The sequence below is a fragment of the Alexandromys fortis genome, unplaced genomic scaffold, assembly GCF_014885135.2.
Source record: "Alexandromys fortis isolate MF-2015 unplaced genomic scaffold, M_Fortis_MF-2015_v1.1 scaffold_1, whole genome shotgun sequence".
Classification (NCBI taxonomy): Eukaryota; Metazoa; Chordata; class Mammalia; order Rodentia; family Cricetidae; genus Alexandromys; species Alexandromys fortis.
The window spans coordinates 2,560,746-2,574,080 of record NW_026067927.1 but is presented as its reverse complement, the minus strand read 5'-3'; the positions used below and the strand labels follow the sequence as shown (position 1 = coordinate 2,574,080).

The window sequence follows — 13,335 nt, the reverse complement described above, 5'->3', positions numbered from 1 at the left end:
GGCGATGAAAGGAGACAGAGACAGAGACCCACGTTGGAGCACCGGACTGAAATCTCAAGGTCCAAATCAGGAGCAGAAGGAGAGAGAGCACGAGCAAGGAACTCAGGACCGCGAGGGGTGCACCCATACACCGAGACAATGGAGATGTTCTATCGGGAACTCACCAAGGCCAGCTGGCCTGGGTCTGAAAAAGCCTGGGTTAAAACCGGTCTCGCTGAACATAGCGGACAATGAGGACTACTGAGACCTCAAGAACAATGGCAATGGGTTTTTGATCCCACTGCACCTATTGGCTTTGTGGGAGCCTAGGCAGCTTGGATGCTCACCTTACTAGACCTGGATGGAGGTGGGTGGTCCTTGGACTTCCCACAGGGCAGGGAACCCTGATTGCTTTTTGGGCTGACGAGGGAGGGGGACTTGGTTGGGGGAGGGGGAGGGAAAGGGGAGGCGGTGGTGAGGAAGAGACAGAAATCGTTAATAAATAAAAAAATAAAGGTTTTTAAGAACAAAACTCCCTGGGTCTTTCATCAATCTCTGGTTATGATGTGTGATTTCACGTGTGCGGCCTTAACTGCGTTTAGATGCATGATTTATGTTGTATGGATTCTTGTTTGTCTCTGGGGTGTTGGTTCTTATCTCTGAAGCAGCAGTAAGGCATGCAGTTCATGTGGTGACATTCATGAGACATATTGGTTTAAACACACTTTCGTTGTTCAGAATGGACAGCGATTGTTTACATCTCTCCTAGGAAGTGAGCACCATCCTAATCCCCACTCTCCTCTCCATGGGATATGTACAGGAAGGATCAGAAATCCCATGGCCACTCTGCTACCTGAGATATTTCAATACCAGATGGAATGTAAGGGAATACCAGTTGGAGATGATATGAGTCCATGTCATGTCACTGGCTTAGGAGTGTAGTCAAAATGTTTATATTCTTACCATGGTCATGGAATCAGCTTAACTGTTTCCATGTATTCTGGCATGGAAAAGGACTACTGTTTCCATCAGGAGAAAAAGTTTACAGTTGATAGGGACATCAAACATTTATTTTTGACCAACCTGGTCATTTATATGATGTATATGGAGGCCTCGTGACAGATATATAATTGTGTAATTAACTCTAACATCTCCTTTGATAAAGGGTCCATCTCCTTTGGTGAGTGATGGTGTTTGCAGGTTCCTCATCAAGTGGATGGGGGAAAGAATGCTCACTCACTGAGATTTCACTCCATGACGGACTCAGTCGAACGAAAAAGAATAAAAACCTGAAGTCATCAAATTATCTCTACTTGTTTTTTTTTTTTTATTTTTTTCCTTCTTGTCAAGATCATTTCCAAGGGACCACTGTGCTCAGAGAGCAGCTTCACATGGTGACCTTTACTACCAAGAAAAACAGTGTTGTGAATGTGTACACACATTTTGCTTGCAATTTTTGTGAAAATAATTGCAGCCTGGGTTAACCAGGACACTGCTTCAGCCCCCATGGTGGATTCAGAGATGATCTTATCAGACCTTTTTATTTTTTATTTTTTGATCTTTTCCCCTTCTTTTCTTCCTCCTCCTGTTGGTCTTCTTGGAGACAGGCAGGTCTGGAACTTTCTATACATAAGGATTACTTTCAACTCCTGACCCTCCTTCCTTCACCTCCCTGGTACTGAGATTACAGGTGTGCAGCATCACATGCGACTTTATACCTAATGCGTCTAATGTTGTTCAGGCTGCCTAGTTTATAAATAAATAATAAAAAAAATACCGTTTCTTGTCTGTTAGTTTCGATCGATGATCATGTGATGACAGACATTGCTATTTCTGGATCCAGAGTTAATTTCTAATTTATTGACAATCTCTGTGTGACATCTCATGGGCAGGGCACAGTGTTTAATTAAGCACAGGCATTGGTGTTAGCTCTCTGGCCTTGCAGTACCTAAAGCTGCCAGGAGAGGTCGCCGGATCTTCAGGAACTTGAGTTACAGATGGGGCCAAGTGGGTGCTGGAGGAAAACAATCCCAGGTCTTCTGCAAGAACAACGAGTGCTCTTAACCAATGTGCCCTCTCTCTGCCCCCCTAAGCTGCTCATATGGTAGACTTTATTCTCGGTTATTATTTCATTCATATAAAAAGTATTAACTCGAAAAATGATTTTTTTTTCTGAGACTTGGTGGTAATGTTTGCGACTTTGTTTTAGATTTTCTTTATTTCTACTTATTAATGCTACATTGGAAATAAAACCACAGACCACTCCCTGAGTTCACCTTGGGTTAAAGCTTTCTTATGACGTCAATCAAGTCACCCTGTTAATTCCATAGTATTTGAGAAAGGACCTCACCCTGCAGCTGAGGCTGGCCTTGAACTTTCTCTGTGCAAACGTGGAGTGAAATCTGAATCTTCATGTCTCTACCTCCCTAGATTTGGGGATATAGCATGTACAACCACAACACCTAGTCTCACTGTTTATAATTTTTTTCCTTTAAAAATTAGTTTATAAATGAGCATTTCACTTATTGTCAAATTGCTTCTGATTCACTTAAAACCAATTTCATTTGAGACATCATTGTTTGTTCTTGGTTGCCCAGACATGAAAAAATCATACCATCTGCTTCTTAAACAGAGGCACATGCTGCTGGGAGAAGGTTATGGGTTGCTCTCTCGAAATATAATCTGCATATTTACAGGTAGACACGCCATAATTGCTCTGGTTCAGCTGCAGAGGGATCTCCTCTGCTGTCATGGTGTGTTGCTTCCATTCCATAGGGTTCAGATCTATATCCCTTCTCACTTTGCTCTCATCCTGCAGGTATTGGAAAATCATTGCCAGGATGTCTGGTCTCTTCTGTCCCATCGGGTCCCAGTAGACCAATGGTCTTCTTTCGTAAGTCTACAACCGCCAAGGTCCAGTGGACACCCAGATGTACCGGCACGAGGACAATGTTCTTTTCAAGATGTTCACAGTTTGTGTCCACCGTTTTACTGCCTGTATCCTCCACCCTTCAGTTTGGTGTTTAAAAAAAAAACAACAACAACAACAAAAAACCAAAAAAAACGTACCAAAGGTGTGAAGTGCTGGAAACCCTGGAGATTTGCTTCTTTTCATGAGAAGACTCATGTAAAAATTAATAATTTCATCATTGAGCCGAGCCGCTGGCCTTTCTGAAGAGTCTGCATGTCTCCTCGAGTAACGTTCAGCTTGAATGAACTACTTAAGATTTCGTCTTGTGGCCCTGGGCCTAGCGCACTGGCGATTTCTCTCTCCACATCAGTTGTCACCTCAGGGAACTGATCTTGGTCTCTGCCCATCTCCTGCTCCCCCAAAGGCTCCCCCTTGGCCTTGGGCATTAACCTGGTTTTGCTGATGATGCCCCTGGTGATAGTAATTTTACAGATTTCAACCTGAGCTCCTCCCAGAGCGTCAGAGTGGTGGTGGTGTCTCCTCTCATTTTTGAGGGTCTTTCCCACTCTCTTCAGGGTTTCACACTGTGACTCTGATGAACAGCCCTTTTCATTAGTGACTGGTGAGGGATGTTTTACGACAGGAGAGATAGACTGATGGGGCTGGAAGGAAATGGTTTCCCCTTCACGAATGTGCTCTTCAGGGCAACACTTGACCTTCTTCAAGGGGTCTGTGAGTCTCCTATCAGTGCTCAGAGGGCCAGTGTGCACATGGTCACTGTGCTGAAGATGGTCTAAATTTCTGCACTCTGTGTCATGGTATTTCTGCACATCTTCCTCCATTTTGCCATAAGAATGCTTGTGGCCCTTGCCACCACCCACAAACTTCACCTCAGCCACACCCTCTTCTTGCGGGCCCTTGTCACAGTGTTGGGTTTTTTGATGTGATGGCTCATGTTCCAGGTGATGCGATATGTCATCATATCCAGGTTCTGATCAATCAAGCTCTATTTCACTGTGGTCTTTTATTTACCCTCTTTGGAGGCTCAGCTGGCTCCTTAGACTTTTCATCAGTTCCTCCCTCCTCCTGGCCTCTTCTCTTTCTCCATGTCCTAGGAAGTTCTGGAGACATGGTACCAAGTTGCCTGTGCAGGCGGCAGGTTGAAGAAGTGCTTGGCTTCCCATTGGTCAGGAATAGGCTCTCTGCCTGTTCTATCATCATTAGCTCAAAAATGTGTCCAACTTTAGTACTGGGGTGTTACTTAGTGATACAATATTCCTTACATACACAAGATACAGGATTTACACCCTAGTGGAGGAAAGCCAAAGCTACTGAAGAGAACGAACTTGCACTTTCACTTGTACACACTCTCTCACATGTACACACACACAATCACACATTTTTATGCACCTCACATTGAGGGGTATTTACCAGAAAGAAGGGCAAAAGATTGTCCACGAATAGGAAATTCAGGAGTGGCTTGGCTGAAACTACAGGTCTAGCATATGCGATTCTGTTGGTCCTTTATAAAGTCCCAAATTGCATCTTTCCTGGGTTCATTGAAGTTCTGGTTTTTCATCTGTGAAGCTGCTTGATGTTGAACTTTCAGTATATCCTTGATGACTTCTTTAGCCTGTGATCAGTGTTTGAACTCACTTAGAGCATGGAAGGTTTGTGATTATTCAGTCCTTCTCACTGTCTAGGAAAGACGTGCAAATCCCTCAAGGTGAAGATTCTATTATAAGAGATAATATTAGAAGGTATGAGCTTCTTTTTGTTGCCTGTGTGCATAGGACTGAGCTGTAAATTCATGTGTCTTAGGGATTCTGTAATAGAGGTGACTTCTCAGGGAAGCCAATGAAGGATCATCATTTTCACAGTCTACATCTCTGTATTACATAGTTTACGTCATGTACATATTTTGTAATTTATTGTAAAATTACCCCGATAATCTAAACGGATTCTGCTATTGCTGATCAATATTAAGGTCACACATTTAAAAATGTCCCAGGACTTAATCCCTTGAGACTAATGGACACTGGCTAGGTGCGATCCCTTTGTGGGTCTCAAGAGTGGTGTGCAGCATTGTTACAATCCCACATCCACCCCAAGGGGAGGAGAAAACAGCCTGGAGACCTCCCAAGGTAGTTCAAGCCAGATCTTGGGGCCAGGGCTTGATTGTCTTTTTGCTTTTCTCTCTACTCCTCTGCTTATGAGGAAAAGATTCATTTTTAAGAATGGACCAGATTGAAAAAAAAAATGGACCAGATGATAGGAGAAGTTGTTTCCAGATGACAAGCCTGTCAACAAACAAATGCTTCCTCAGGAATGGTGCCACCTCCAGGGGTTAGATGACATTCAAGAGCAGGCAGATTCTAGGTAGTAGATTTACAGAAGTCAGGCCAGAATAATATGCATACACATATTCGCTTGTTCTTGTGGATACATTTTCTGATGGGTAGAGTGATTTCCCACCAAGTCTCCTTAGAATACAGCTAGGAAACATTTAAGTGAGCCAATGTCTAGGTCCGGAGTGCCCTTGCCCATAGGGTCAGATAACAAGCAAGCCTTTCTACCCAATGTCACTGAAAGTATTTCTGCTATTCTGGGGATCAATTGGAAATTACATGGTATTTTTCATCCCCAAAGAGCAGGACAAAGAGGATAAATTGCACCCTGAAGGAGACCTTAACTAAATTAAGCTTAGAGATTGGTGAAAGTTGGGTGGAGCTACTTCCCATTGTCCTCCTTAGGCATCCCTGTACTCCTCATGTAAAAGGACTGACTTTATTTGAACTCTTTTTTTATGGGAGGTTTCCTCCCATCCACCCGCAGGATTGGAACTAGCTGTTGAAATTGTTAATCAATCGCTTCAATGTGTGTCGGCTTTGCAGCAGTCTCAGATTGTGTCCTCCTCACTTAAGGCTGCCTTCCAGAGTTCAATACTTCACCCACACTCCTTCTGGACAGGAGATGGGGTGTGGATCAAGAGACATAGCAGTGGGGATTTAAGATTTTGCTGAAAGGGATCCTATCTGGTCATGCAGATGACCTCAACTGCTGTCAAGGTAGATGACATCCACACCTAGATACATCACTCTCTAATAAAGGGCATCGCAGAAGGACAAGAAGGCCCAGTTGCAGGGGAGCCATCAATCCAGAGAGGTAGACCATCACAAAGGTTGACTAAAAAGAAGACTGACTCAGCTTTCATTCTATTTTATGTTAATGCTTATGTTATATGTAATTACGTCTGATTATATTGCCTCCTTTATCCAAAGTGGAAAACCCTTCTACTCCCTCAGATGCCTATAGTCCTCTCAGTACTATAGGATTAGGAACAGCTGGAGCCACTCTTGCTGTAACCAGCCCAGCATGGCTCACTCTAACTCCAGGACCTTAGGATGCCAGGAAACCCAGGATTTACTTGCATTGGAAAAGTCTACTGCAAAGTCAGAGGATCAGGTGTGATGGAGGAAGGCCACTGGCTAATAAAGAAACTGCCTTGGCCCATTTAATTGGTTAGAACATAGGTAGGCGGAGTAAACAGAACAGGATGTTGGGAGAAAGAAGCTGAGTCAGGGAGTCGCCATGATTCTCCCACTCCACACAGACACAGGTTAAGATCTTATCTGGTAAGCCACCTCATGGGCTACACAGATTATTAGAAATGGGTTAGATTAATATGTAAGAGCTAGCCAGTAAGAGGCTATAGATAACGGGCCAGGCAGTGTTTAAAAGAATACAGTTTCCGTGTAATTATTTCGAGCATAAGCTAGCCATGCAGGCGGCCGGGTGCCGGGGACGCAGCCCCGCTGCTCTTATCACTACACAGGTGGGCTCTTCAGCTGAGGTCATCTTGGAACATGGTAGGACTCTTAACCTACGGCATACAGACCATGGAGGCTTCTGCATGAACAACTCATAGAAGCAGGAAAGACTGCATGGAGGCAGTCCAGGGATTCCGTTTTCATAATCAGGTTTCTCTTGGCTGGAATCTGTACTGTTAGCTGTTACAGTACCACTAGCCCTCTTGTTCTGTATGATTACATTGGTCCTGCACCTTTAATGCCATAACTAGATATAAAACGTAATGCTTGGGAGCCATTAACCTGGGGGTTGTTTGGTCACAATATGAACAGATATCCACTGCAGCATCACAGATTTGACAAAGTCCATAGTTCTGGAAAAGTCTCTAAGTGTGCTTACTTCCTATTTGGATTCTGTAGTTCCATATCTGGCTAAGTGTACTTGTACCTGAAGTATGTCAACCCAGAATATGTGTTTTGTGCTTAAAATCTCACCTTGAGATAGACTGTGAGCTCTACTGGGATCCTGACTACCCAGTGTGGTTGTCAGCCAGCTAATAAAGACTTTCTATAGGACTGAACCTGTGTCTGAGTAGTCTTCTCTGGTGGATACATCACAACAATACAGAGTCTACATTAGATTCAAGTTTTTAGATGTGAAATTATCGTTGTGTGTATGTGTGTGTGTGTGTGTACATGTATGCATGCATGCATGTGTCACAGCATGTGTTCGCGGAGTCCAGAGGACAACTTTTAGGTGTGGAGTCCCTTCATCCACCATGGAACTCAGCTTCATAGGATTATCTGGCTAGCACTTTTGCCCTATCAGTCCTGCTCCATAAACCTTTTCTCGAATAAAGTAAAGAGTGGCGTTTTCACTGAGTGGAGTAAAAAACATAAGCTATAAAACACAACATTATAAAGGAATAAGGGTAGAATAAGACACACCTACAAGATCGGCATGGTCAAAGTTGCAATTACCTTTTTTCTGTCATTCCCTGTCTTGAACCATTTGTGTGGAAGATTTTCTGGCCCAGGTACTTCTCTTATATCTAAACATTCATTATAAAAATACAGGTGGGGTACTAAATAGACGTTTCAGTAGTTAAGAGTACTTACTGCTCTTTTGGATATCCCAACTTTAATTCTTAGAACCCACCAGGTGGTTCACGAATTCCAGGGTTCTTGAGCCCTCTTCTGGCTTCTGTGGGAAGAAGGTATGCATGTGGTGCACAGATATACATACAGGCAAAACACCCATACATATAAAACGTTAAAGATATGTTAAAGTGGACAAGAGCCTCTGCATATTTCGTTATAACTTCCATGATTCAAAGAGGCAAGAACAAAACACAAAACCTTGAGGTTCAAGAACAGGTGCTGCTGGTAAGGACTTTCTCCAAAGATCCAAAGTCTAAAAACCATAGTCAACACAAAACTACTGTTTCTTCAGTTCCTCTCTTTTGAGACAGTTTCACTGTGTAGCTCCCATGGCTACTCTTGGTTGTCAAGTGAACTGCATCTGAAAAGTCTAAAACCAAAGGTATGGGCACTCCTGAACATGCTTTCTCTTGATTGGGTCACTTGAGGTGTGAAGACTTCCCTTCCTTAGCCTATACAAAGGGCAGGAAGAAGGAGGCTTTGCTCTTTGCCTGCTTCCTCTCGCTCTCACTGTCCAGTTCATCCCTTCACTGGTATTAGTGCCTACTTCTTCAGGATTCCAGAATATGCTGAAGAGCAGCTAGGCTAGTCAGCCTTGTAAACCAAACAGCTATTAGATTCTTGGATATATTGGGCGATAACCATTGTTGGGATAGTCAGACCACAGCCTATAAGCTGCTCTAACCAATCCCTTGTATACTTGTATGGATCTATTCGTTACATCAGCTATGTTTCTTTAGAGAACAATGACTAACACAGTAGCCTAGGGTGGCCTCCAACCCAGGCAATCCCCCTACATCATGCCTCCCAGGTAAGGAGATTACAGGTGTGAATCACGGGCACCTCTACCTTCTTATTAGTTTACACTGAATTTTCCGTTTAGGATCACTGCAAATCCAATCCCAAAGGATAGTAAACAAGTGTATTATGGGATATCTCAGAATATGAACTGTGGCTGGCACTTCTGGTCAGGTCTAACTTTTGCTGTTTTCCTTTGAGTGCTAATACCATGGTTTAAAAGTAAGCAACGGGATTTAGCTTTATTATTCTTAAGGGGCTGTGGAATATTCATAGCCCAAGAAAATTGTGCGGCAGCCAATGCTAAGACATAGAAGAATTCTAAGAGCAGAAAATAGTTGTCCTACTGAGAGATTCCCAGGTGGAGGAGTCCAGAAGGTACAGAGATGTGATGAAAGAAGGCAGATCTGTTTTAACTGTGAACTGTGAGAAATAGAAACAGATGATTCTGATCACATGCCTGGAGCTACAACAAAGCTGCTTCCATTCAACTGATAGGAGGTTTAAGATCCTGGTTATTTTAGGTTTAAATACTTTCACATCAGATTCAAGGTTTCGGCAGGAGAGCAGAGTTCAGTCGTCCAGTTGAACATTTTCAAATAACTACTCACATTTTTTTTTGTCTTTCTCCTTTCACCAATATGGTCAGGATGACACTAGGTGTTCACCATCAGAAAGGTAAGCATATTTGTGTTCCCTTATTAGAAACAGCTGCAATGGCCAGGCTGCCGGGTTGCACACCTTTAATCCCAGAACTCGGGACGCAGAAGCAGGTGAATCTCTGTGGGTTTGAGGCCAGCCTGATCTACAAGAGATAGTTTCAGGACAGGCTCCAAAGCTACAGAGAAACCCTGTCTCAAAAAAAAAGCCAAAACAAGCAGCAGCTGCGTAAAGACCGCAGAATCTCAGCAGCAGAACTTAAAAGCAGAAGTGCCCTAAAATCCCCTCTGCTTCTAGTCAGATGGCTCAGCGTTTAAGAGACTGCCTGCTCTTCCAAAGGTACTGAGTTCAATTCCCAGCAACCACATGGTGGCTCACAACCATCTGTAATGAGGTCAGATGCCCTCTTGAGGAAGAGACCTGGTCAGTCGTCCTCATCAACTTAGACCATGAAACCCAATATGGACATATACGGACTGCCCATATATGCTTCAGCATTGCCAAGGCATACATTTCATTCATTTCTTCATTCAATCAAGAAAGGAGAACACTTAAGGTTTCTGGCAGGGGAACAGTTATGGCCAAGTTGCCCATATGTGCTTACATGGTACAGGATCATATAAATAAGTGACTGGACTGGATACTGTTTCCCTGAGGGAGAAATGGCCAATTCTTGTTGCCTGGGGACCTTTAATGGTGAGTGTGGCCACCCCTAGGAGGAGAGGAAAGGAGAGGAGAGGAGAGGAGAGGAGAGGAGAGGAGAGGAGAGGAGAGGAGAGGAGAGGAGAGAAGGGCTGCTGGTCTTACTTGCTCTGGCATCAGTCCAGCAGGAATAGTCTTTAGGCAGGAGACTCTGGGCCCTGCATGTTAATAACATGATTTGTGCACTGACAGAGGTGAGCATGTGTGGTCAGGGTCTTGGCTCTCCTCAGGAATGCAATGACCTTCAGTCTTCCTAAGGTGTTGGATGGAAACAGCCTCAAATGTAGACCTTGCCCTCTAATCTACATCTTTCTAGGGCTAGAAGTAAATCTCTAAATTTCAACAAATACTTTCACCATCTTGAATTTCCGGTAGTGTCTTGTCACGGCTTGTCTGCCTCCCCTGCTGAGTTGGACTGGCTCATTCTGACTCCATCTTTCACCAGGAAGCCTGATTCTGGCCCAGTCAAAATGGGGCCTCCCGGAAGTCTTCCTGCATAACCAGTGCCCCCTCACCCTGTGAATACCTTCTGAAGCTCAAGCCCCATGCTGTGATATGGGCCCTCTGATGGCTGGACACTGACCGCTAGTGAACTGAGACTTGTGTGATCTTTGCCCTTGAAAACCATCATGGTGGTGGATGGGTGAGCTCCTTCATCCCTAGGAAGCTATAATGAGCAGATCTGTGATCCGTATAAGTCCTGCATGCTCAGTTGGTCTCACTGGGGAGATGAGCACCTTAGCTGCCCAAGGCCACTATGTAAGAGAGTTGGTGGTAGTCATCAACGGAGTTGTCATGAGGGGAGCCACAAAAGCATGATGAACAGCAGTTGGGTGGCTATAAGCCATATCCATGAACACTGGAGGAATTATAAATAAACACGTGACACTGTTGCTTATAGACTGTCCCCAACATTGAAGAAACGCTAAGTATTACTTCAAGAAGATCAGCATGGTTCAAACATTGTCAATAGCATGAAAAAACACTCCTGGAAGCTATGGCCACCCGTTTCTTCAAACTGTGTACTTACTATGGGTGACAGTGAGTGTGGGCCTGGCCTTGTGCTCATGGGAAGCAGGGATCTCATGAGATTACAATTAATCCAAATTTGCTGAACAAATAGTACAAAGCTACAGGAGCCTGCAACTAAAGCAGAAACCCCTGGGAAGGACAACTGGTCAGACTGACCTCTGAGCACATGAACCTGGCCTTTATCTCCCCAGCAAAGGTCAGCGAGACACAACTATCTGTATATCTAGCATGGCACTCCGGCATTGGCCTGGACTCTGGCAAAGCAGTGGCTTTGCCTCCCTTCCTCCTGGATGGTCTTTCTCCTGTAGCCTCTCCCAGAAGCAGTGTGATATACATGGGAAAACTACTAGGCCCTACCTAAGCATGCTGAGTGAACACTGTAACAACAATTTACAATGAAAAAACAAACAAGAACCACTTATTAAAACCAATATTTAAACTAACACAACATTGAAAACATCCAGAAGAATCAAAAGGCTATTACTCAGGGGAAGGGAGGCTGTCTGTGGGTCTGGGAATGATGCTGGGTTGAAATCAGGAGGTGATTCTGTGGGGAAGAACAGAACTGGTGCTGTCTGCAGAGCAGACAGATGAGGGACACCAAGAGGAGCAAGGGGGCTGGGCCAATCCCTGGGGAGTTAGACCCTCCATCGAAGTTGCCCTGTGTCTGCTGACAGGGTAAGGGGTAGAGCATGCGGAGCATCTATGGCTGATGGCAGGAGTGGGGACCCGGCTGCTGCTCCAGCTGCACACGGGTCTCAGAACCCTGTGGGTTTTCATCTCTCCGGCTGCTCTGGATCTGGCCGGTTCTGCTTTGAGAGTCGCTGTTTTCCTTGCTGGTTTACAGACTTGGACCTCTAGATCTGCTGATGTGCAGCTCTGCCTGCAGCTCTCCGGATCTAAGGATGGAGACAGATGTGCTGCTGATGCGAGCATCTCTAGAAGGGCATGTGGCAGTGGAGGCGGAGACAACGTGCCCACGATGAGACCGCTTTCTCAGCCTTTCCAAGCATAGGGGAGACCATGTCTGCCTGGATTCCCAGATCCTATCCTCCAAAAGGTCATGTGCCCAGGCAAGGGTGCAGGGACTACTGCTCCTGTGAAGAGGAGCCTCTAAAGCATCCCCCAACCATTCCAGGTCCCTCCTCCCAGAGTGTCAAGCACCTACCTGGGGACTTCTCAATCGCTATCCTCTGAATCACTTGCCACTTCTGCCTATAAGTTGGATGGAGCTTGTAAACACGGAAAAGATGATCTGAGTAGGGCATGTTCAAAGTCAAGAAGGTCCTCACCCTCTTCAGAACGGACATGTCCGATGTCTTGGAAAAGACCTCAGGGATCTCGTCAATCCATTTGCCCGGGAGGGTACAGATGGTGCTGGGGAAAAGGGACAGACAGGGCAGTTAGTGAAATGGACTTTCCTTTGCCACCCCTCCCAAGACTCTGTGCATGTGAAACCGCAAGGGAGAAAGATATCCAGCCCTTATACATGTGAGTACAATAAGCTGGGCTGAGGGTCTGCTGGGGAGGACTCTTTAAGGTCCTCTGGTAAGGACTCCTTTGAGTCCTCTTGGGAGGACTCCTTAAGGTTCTGCGGGGAAGACTCCTTAGGGTCCTCTGGGGAGGACTCCCTAGGGTCCTCAGGAGTGGACTCCTTAAGGTCCACCAGGGAGGGCTCCTTTGGGTCCTCTGGGAGGACTCCTTTGGTTCCTCTAGGGAGGACTCCTTAGGGTTTTCTGGGAAGGACTCCTTCGGGGCTCTCCGGGGAGGAATCCATAGTGTTCTCCGGGGTGGACTCCTTTGTGTCCTCTGGGGAGGACTCCTCTGGGTCCTCTGGGCTAGACTCCTTTGCGTCCTCTCGTCTGGACTCCTTTATTTCTTCTGGGGTGAACTCCTTTGGGTCTTCTTGGTCAGACTCCTTAAGTTCCTCTGGGGCCAACCCCTTTTCAAGCTGAGGAGAGATCAGGGTGGGTGGTTCATACCAGCACAGGACTACAACGTTACGGTTGGTTAGTATCATTCCACGTTTCCCTGAACCTTACACTGACAAACACCAAGAGTGAAATTTGGGAAAACTGGGATTTCAGAGTGGTTTACCTGGTCTGCATGGTCCTGGCTCTGCCTGCCCTGACTCAAGGTTGTTTCATTCCAGCCAAATGGCCAGAGGCATTGGATCCAAGAGTGAACCTGGCATCTCCAGGCACTTCCACAGCCTCCACCGTGGCCTCTACTTTTCTTGGTCTTGTGGTCTGAGCTTCCACAAACCCGAAAACAACAGCACAG

At 45.3% G+C, this 13,335-nt stretch overlaps 1 long non-coding RNA gene across 1 annotated transcript in view; it reads left to right on the top strand.

Moving 5' to 3' along the window:
• The window catches only part of LOC126502584 (uncharacterized), a 15,591-nt gene extending 8,423 nt beyond the window's left edge, over nucleotides 1-7,168 (top strand). The window contains exon 3 of the long non-coding RNA XR_007591983.1: nucleotides 2,798-7,168. This is a non-coding gene — a long non-coding RNA (uncharacterized lncRNA). The remainder of the gene's footprint in view (nucleotides 1-2,797) is intronic.
• Nucleotides 7,169-13,335: the final 6,167 nt, after the last annotated feature.